Source organism: Cyclopterus lumpus, chromosome 20 (assembly GCF_009769545.1).
Source record: "Cyclopterus lumpus isolate fCycLum1 chromosome 20, fCycLum1.pri, whole genome shotgun sequence".
NCBI classification, from domain to species: domain Eukaryota; kingdom Metazoa; phylum Chordata; class Actinopteri; order Perciformes; family Cyclopteridae; genus Cyclopterus; species Cyclopterus lumpus.
The window spans coordinates 5,079,888-5,088,768 of record NC_046985.1 but is presented as its reverse complement, the minus strand read 5'-3'; positions in this window follow the sequence as shown (position 1 = coordinate 5,088,768).

Genomic DNA, 8,881 nt, shown 5'->3' with positions numbered 1-8,881 from the left:
AGTTACCATGTTTAAAAGAAACCAACAGAAAATATATTGGCCAATAAATATCCAACTGATGTTGGTTCTAGCTCCTCCAGTGTGATGGTTTGCTGGTTGTCTTTAATATAATAATAGTAATAATAACAGTCAAATCTCGTTTGAACACGTCAACCACACACATATCAATAAATTGCATTTTTCCTGCACCTTCAATCTGCATTAATGAGAATAAAGGTTCAAAGATGTCATTTCATTTGAGTAAATAATGTATTGTGTTTTTGTCTTGATTTTCAGGGAAAAAAATAGAAGACTTATTAATATTTAAAGCTCCAATAGTTGGTGCGTGCAACAATTAACCCAACACTGACATAAAGTCACATTGTTACGTTGATGTGTTGAAGATGCATATTTACATATTCAGCAGATACCGGGAGACACGAATGAGTTGTATATCAGGTAAATCATAACATTTTATTTGAAGCTCTTTTTTAAGCTTATTTGGCTTTATTAAGACATTGACTAGAGAATTTCTTTCTTATTTGCCACTTATTTGTCACACATCTGAGTATTTCAGAATAAGTTGGGAAAGCCCAAAAAGTCTGAGATTTAATAAAAGTGCCGGGCTATGTGTCACGTTTCCTAAAGTTTTCCTGCATTTTTAAAAACCGTCGTCTGAAAACAGAGCCGGGCCCACAGAGACGGTTGTCGTGACACCGTGTAGCATCCTCTCAGAGGAAAGTGACAACCGAGAGGCAAACATGACATTTCCTGAACACTAAAACAGGTTATATTCCTGGGTTGTATATTAAGTGTGTCTTACAGGACAACAGGAAGAAAAAAAGAATCCAAAAATGAAAAAAAAAACAATGCCTCGCTGGGTTTTTTGTTGTTGTTGCTCTAATCGAGGCACGAATGGTGTCAGACCCCGAATGTCAAGAGCATCATCCTTAAAGAGCAAATTCCCCCTTTTTTTTGTGGCTATAATGGCCCCCGAAATTGCCCTTTGACTATTTAGCCGCCCTTGACGGGTCAACAACAAACAGCCAGTCGTTCATTCATGAGCCACTTTCATCAAAACCAAGTTGGGAAAAACAAAAAAAGGGGGAGGCGTGGAGGGAATTGCCTTCTGGAAGTAATTAGCCATAATCATGCTGTTCTGTGGCTATCGGTGGCATTAGCTTACCTCTTAATCACTGTTTGTTTATTAGCACCCGAGGGTCTGGACATTTTAAATATAAGCAGAGGACTGAAACTTCAGAGGTGGCTTTATGGATATGTAGATGCGACATTTTTAAGTAACAGAACAGGAGGGTCCTGGAATGGCTTCTGTTCACTTTTTTTTACACGCTAATAGCAACAAAAACTTTTTCAGTGAAATAAAAGATGAGACGGAAATACTGGAGGTATTACAGGCACCTCAAATCCTCCATCAATTGCATTACAAATCTCTATCCAGTATAAATCTAATTCTATTTATTAGCACTGAGAAACCAGGTTGCTCATTACACTCACCTATTGATTGCCTCAACGTGTAAGGGGGGAGATTAGCAGTCAACTTTCAACACCCCAATCAATAATCATCTCCCTAATTGGGTATTAGCAGCAAGAAAGTGGACTCACTTGTGACACAAACAAGGGAAGAAAGGCTAAAATTCTGCATTCTGAAGGGAGCCGTGTTTCGGGGCCGCCATTCATCCGAAGCTCGCTCTCGTACTTTTAATTTGAAATTAGGGTGCTATTCCTGCTAAGGATGTGCAGTTCTCGCTGTCGGTGAAATATCATAATCCAAGACTTACTGAATAATGGTACAAATCCCACAAGGACGGAGGCGCGTGGTCTCATTAATTTGCAGACTTTTCTTCTACAGAGTTCTTCTGTTCAGGAAATGTTTGGTAGAATTTCCTATATATATATATATATACCGGCCAATTATGGAATGTAAAATAACCAAATTAAATTCAGCTACAATGGGGTGACCCTAAAAATAAATTTAGAAATCCAAACACAAGCGTCGTTTGATATTTTTCACATAGTTCCTCTTCGCGACGTCATGCGACTCTTCGTTTTTTTTTACTCCAAAACTATAAAAAAAAAGAAAAAAAAGAAGCCTTTTGCATTCTTCTGCTGCACATGGCATTTATCTGTAATTGATTTGTCACTATGAATGCCACGCACACCATGAGCACACTCACGCTCTCTCTCTCTTCCCATCTGGCTTCTCATTGAATCAGAGAGAGATTCAAGGGAAGCGCTTGCACAGCTTCTCGCTCTATCTGGATAATTGAAACAAATGCCCGTTTGAAACCAAGAGTGTCGGCTTAATTTACAGACAATGTGATTCTACGGCACTTTTGGAGGCAACGACTCTCCATCAAAGAGAGACGTTCATAACGACTAATAGCGTCTGTTGGAGAGAGAGAGGAGAGAGCGTGATGTAACAGATTAAGACGTCCGCGCTCCCTGAGAAGAAGGCAAATAAACAGAAAAATATGAATGGGAGTACAGCGGTTTCAATGGGAGTCTACCGACATGTTGAGAGATTAAAATGCGGACATTAATGAAAGCATGCAGACGGAATCACAGGTGACTCTCCGCAAAGAGTATATTTTCAATCCACACGACGTTAGTTGTGATTATCTATAAATATAAACAAAATAAACATAGAAAAATGATTTGTTGTTTTGCAATGCAATATAAATCCAGACATGTTCAAAAGGGATTTGAAAGTCACAGTTGTGTGTGCATCAGAAATACTTTTGTGAATCCTGCATGTAACTATAAACAATATTGTTGTGGATGTTTTTTGTGATTTGAAAAATGGGACCCGGGTGTGTGCATTCATGAATATTGAGACTGATCTCAATATAATATATATAATAATAATATATATATATATATATATAATATAATAGCTATGGTTTTTCTAATGTGTAGTCTGACACTAATTGTCATTGTTAAGGTAATACAAAACTTAAAAGATAAGCTTCCCCTATTGATAACAACTAATGCACTCATCATTAACTGCCATGCACTTATCTCAATCTATCTTCAATCTGCTTTTCTTATATCATTTATTTTTTTTAAATAGTTTCCAACGCTGCAATTTGCATAAATGTTAATGATGTTGTAGGCCAGTATGTAAAAATAGATTTATGCGTCAACATCTCTTAATTTCTATGTAATCGCCCACAGAGTGAAGTAAATCTGCTTAATCTTCAGAGTTTGGGTAATGAAGACGTTGACCAACGGCACACGGTGCCGACTCGGTCGTCCATGCCGTCCATGCCGTGAGCCGGAGCTGATGGCTAGGTGGGGGGGGGGGGGGGGGGGGGGAGCCGCCGCACCCCTTTCCCTCAAACCGGCTCCTCGGGGTTCCCGAAGGGCCGCTGGTAAACACGGCACGCCAACCCGGAGGCCAATTAGCCTGCAAGAGCAGCCTGGTGAGAGGCCTGCTGCAGAGGGGCGGGGGACTTAATTTAAAAAGCAAACTTGGAGAGAGTTCAGCTGTCCTAATCGCTACAGGAGCTCCAGTCCCAGGAGCACCATTCAGGCTTTCAAGAAATATAAAGGAGTTTATTGTTTGCAAAAACGGGTGAAATAATGCTCCGTGGTGATTTAATATAATCATATAATCAAAATAAGAAGCAATAGAGAGGTATCTGCAGAGAGGTTGAGGGTCCGTGACCCTTCAAGGCAGATCATCTCCCCTCCACAAGTCGGCGCACATTCCGGTTTTGCAATTTTCTGCAATGTTTTTGGAAAAATTTAATTTTATCTCGAGTTCGACGTCCGGGCTCGTAAACTGTCACGGCGTGGCCTGGTGCGAGAAAACGCAGGTCGACGGGGGAGCATGTGAATTACAAAACTTGTTAATTAGAATCACACGGTATCCAAGCAACAGTAACAGGGCTATTTAACAGTTAAATGAGCTATTTAGCGGGTGCACCATCCTGCTTCTGTTGGCTCTCCGGTTGACCCGTGCACCCGGACACTTACTCCGCACCCATCGTCATGTTTTACTGCCAAATACCCGAAAAACCATGAATGTGTTGCGTGGGCGATGTGTGTGGAACAGCTTCAAAGGAGATGACAACAGTGTTTGTTGTTGTGTTTTCTTTGCTTTTCTTTTTTAATGCTCAATGAGTTTATTTTTTTTCCGCTCGGCAGAAGAAAAAACACATCAGAGGCAAAGAAATGTAGAAAAAAACCCACAATGTTCAAGACATAAGGATTCGATACAACATGCGAAAATTTGAACTTGCAGAGATCACATCAGGAAGAAGAAAGAAATCCATATAGATTCTCATTTAAGAGGTACTTAAAAATATACACGCAAACAGAAAACTCTACTTAAGACACCTGACATGTAAATGTCAGGTACACAGGTGTTCCCGTTGTACCTGTGTACATTGTAAGTGCACTACATGGTCAACGCGTTGTACAAAAGAGCTGCCATTTGGATATTTGGTACAAAATGTCATGTATTAATTTGTCTTGCAACTGTGACAATTGTGTATTTAACATTTCTATATATTGTAAAATTGCACAGCCCACCATCTGAACCCTGCGCCAGTGCACACATTTTAATCTTCATAAGCCGATGATGACATTGTTAAATGTCATCATCGTTTCTTGACCCTATTCTTAATATTATTCTGAATATTATTTCACTGTTGCGTCAGCGTGTGCCAAATAAAACCTGTGAATCATGAATCGCGTGCGCTTTGTTTGGATGGGAAACTTTAATGGTACAGAATACGATAGTTTAGAGACACAAAGTTCTGCTTTCCACTTCGTGGCGACAGTTTGGGGGACGGACCAGAATGCACCATCTTGGAGCCCACACTGAAGATGGTTTCTTTCCAATTATATGTGCAGAAGTCGACCGGCCTGCTCAGAGCCCATCAAACACGTCTGGGATGAACTGCAACGCCGGACCTCATCGGCCACCTTCAACCTCTGTGACCCACCTCACTAATGCTCTTATGGCTGAATGGGAGTAAATCCCTGCAGCCAGGTTATGAAATAGTGATAGTGGAGGCTATTATAGCAGCAGATTGCTGCCAGTGGATGTGGAATGAGATGTTCCGCTATGGCTTATAGGGTGCATGTTGTCCACGTAGCGTTGGCTTTAGGGTGGGAGGAACTGGTGGGGGAGGCAGGTACATTTAAACCGTCATTCTGGTCTTTATTATAACGTTATCGTGACGTGTTCACATGTTATCTCTTAACTAGAATATATGCAGTTGTTTGAAGGAGATGTTTTCACAGCAACATAAATAGATATAATAATAGATAATAGATATGACCTGTTTGTAATAGCAGTGTTTAATACTATATTATACTAAAGACAAGATTTGTGTCAATCTATGAAAATACTATCTTTTATTTCCTAATCATTTGAATGGTGTTCCTTTTCTGAAGGAACACTCTAAATGACAATCACAAAGTTCAAAAGGTTTAAATGATGTTTGGGATCCTTGTAGACCAGCTGCTAAACAACAAAGGGATCCGTATCTGTAAATATGGATCATCAATGACCTGAAGGTAGTATCAACGGCCCCAAGAAAGAAAGAAAAACACCATCAGCGATCTCTTGAAAAGTTATATTCGCTCCCTTTTTTTTCTTTTGTTTTTCCGATCCGAAACCGTGAGCTTTGTGATCCGCCGCAAAGCCCTCTGGGAAAGAAAAAAAGTTAACGAGTCCGAGCTGTAAAAGTTTTTTTTAAAAAAAAGAAGAAAAGTCGACCGCACTGGAACTGATTCGACGAGCCCGCCGTGGAGGCCCGAATGTCATCTCGATGTCATTAGGCAAGAGGTTCTTTCAAACGTCGCTGAGAGGATCCATCCGGTGGAAACACACTTTTTATTATTATCTTCCGTGTCACGATAGTTGGTTGTGGACTTTCTGCTCGACACGGGCCGTAAAACATGAACCGACGCGAGCAGCCTAACGAGACTTAAGCATGTCTGCTCCAAGAGCTTCTCTCTCTCTCTCTCTCTCTCTCTCTCTCTCCATCTCTCCCCCCCCCCCCCCCCCCCCCCCCCGAGGATGCCGAGCTAGCACGCTCTGCCAGTCTGTCACACAGGAGCACGCTTTTTGTGACAAACTGGCACACTAACAATCTTTCATTCCCGTAGCTCCTCTGCGCTCCTTCTTCTTCTTCTCTTTCGTCTTTCTTCCAAAAGACAAATCCTCACGATTAAACACTCGGTCGGCGAGAGCGTGACGACGACGCCGTTCCCCCGTTGCTTTCCGCCGCTTCGGTTCTGCGGCGCACCGGTGGATCTTCAGCGCCTTCCGACGCTCGACACGTTCACTTCAGCGACGTGTTCTAGTGTACACGCGGAGAAAGAGAGAGAGAGAGGGGGGGGGGGGCTGTCAAAACATCACAAAAAAAGGTCAGGCTACAGATTTAATTTTATCGTGCAAGTGTGAGCAAAAACAAAAAAATATCCCACGATCATTCGCTCGCAGCGGAGACGTCACGCTTTGTCGAGGTTCTTTTTCAAGAGGATGGACTCGGGCGCGAGCTCCATTTTAACAGGTGAGCAGCCCGGCCGTCCCTGGAATCCTTCAGAGGCTGTATCCATTACAGGATCCATGAGCGGTGGAGGGGGCTGCTTCGCTGCACACAACCTCTCTTTTTACTCTCTAACTGGCAATTGTTAAATTCACACTCGTATCAGTCTTCTTCACAATTTAGAGCCCTGTCAGGTATCTCCTCGTGGACACAACCCCACCCCCCCCCCCCCCCCCCCGCAGTCGCACGGCGTCTCGGAATGAAATAGCAAAAGTCATTCGACTGTCTGACGGCGTCGCTTTCCATTTCTCTTTTTCTTATTGCACGGCGGCCTTAAAGATTCACGAGGGGACCTCCATTCAAACGAGCTTAATATCCATTTCCCGTTTCATACTGGGAACAACACACGCCTGGCAGAGGGGAGTGAATCATCGCGCCCCGGCGACTTGGAAGGGCCCAGATATGCAAATGTGGGAGTCGGTGCAATAGATTATTCAAACGCGTGGCCGCTTTGCCTTTGGGGGTCGCCCCGCTGCCGGGCCGTGGTCACCCCCCCGTGCGTAACGACACCCTTCTCTCCGGATTCGGGAGGGAGTGGTGACTGGTTTCCAGTCACACGGGTGACACGGGGTGACACGAGGCCTATAGCCGGTGGCCTTGGCCGCGTCACCCGCGCGAGAGCCGAATGGATGAACGGCTGCTTGACGTCATGTTTTGAGGATTTCACGAGACGTCTAGGAAATAAAAGATCTTGCTTGAACTCGTTTTTTGGAGTTTAATAAGATGCTTAATGTTCGCCAAGTGTTGTTTGTCAGAAGCCAAACAGAAAGGGACAAATTGAGGATGCGGTTTAAATAATAAAGCTTGAATCCATTTGCAGTCAGATGCGTCATCGTGTTGTTTATTAGTCTCGTTTTGACATTGGAGGTCTGTTGAAGGGAGGTTACAAACTCTTGATAATAGAGCTCATCAAGAGTAAGATGGAACCAGCAGCGGGTTAGCCTAGCTTAGCACAAAGACTGGAAACAGGGGGAAACAGCTAGCCTTGCTCTGACTGGAAAATAAGTCGAACTCTCTCCGTTAGCTTTAAAGCGCACTAATGAAAACATATGAGCTCTTGAGTTTAATCAGTACATTAAATGCAGTGTAGAAATGATAACGCACCATTTTGGGGTAAATTATGTGCCGGATTATTCCTCAGCTGGGACCAAACACTTCCCAGTCTCCGCTGATGGACTGGCAACTAGTTTTAAAACGTGTTACATTTCTTTTAGATATTTTAAGTATTTATCCTATCCGTTATTTGTCTATGTATGTCCACTATCTCTCTACATTACTTTAGTTAGTTTACCCTTGTCATTTTCTTGTTTTCTTTCTTTTCTTTTTAAATAAGACATATCAGGCTTGTTGTCTACGCATAAAAACAACAACATATAGTTGGAAGAATTTATTTTCACACTCGCCAGATGTCTCCTTTTCGCTCTCCAATTAAGAGTTTTGAAACTTCCATGAGTTCCACCACCCCTGTCAATTAGACGTGCCAAAGTGCAAGGTGAGGCTGCATGGTTATTTGTCAAATTAGCCGCTAATAGGAAACCTTCCCCCCTCCGCAGTTTGATCCATCTGCCACCGGTCTGAGGCTGCAACTGCTAATTACTAATGCCTACACGAGCGCCAGGCGAGGATATTGATATCCTCGTCTTGCCTTCGCATGAACACGCTGAACGACACTGAGAAAACCAGTGGCGATGGGCGCATTACAGGGCATCATCGCGCTGGAGGAGGTCGACATACTGGGACGCGCACACGCTGCTCACACTCCAGAGCTACTTAGGGCTGTAACACATGAGGACAGGTGGCAAGTGGTTGTCGAGGAGGAAATGTGCACGCAACGGGGCGAAAAGTACAGCGTCAGCAGATGTAATTAAATCTCGGGGTATTAAAAAAAAAAAAAAAAAAGCAAAGATAAAGCGTGTGTTTAGTAAATCGATAAAGACGGACGGGGGAAGACAAAGAAGATTAATAGAGAAAATAGAGCACTTAGGCGAGCAATTACGATGTCAGGGAAAACCTCAAAGGGACAAAAGAAATGAATGTAAGGAAGGCTTCAAGCGCTATTACTTAGGATTATCACTATTGATTTTCGTCTATATATCTGTGTGCGAGCGTGCTGTTAATATCTCTATTGATTTCCTACTTTTTGAGCAGCTTTTGATAGACACCGCTCACGCGATGCACGTCGTGAAAAAACTCTCGGTTTAAGATTTCACTACAACGTCCGTACCGTTCCCTCATTTCCTTTTAAGGATAGTTATGAGCATCGATCCGCTGCAGAGAGAAAAGCAGAGCTTCAGCACACGCTTCGCTGAAATGCA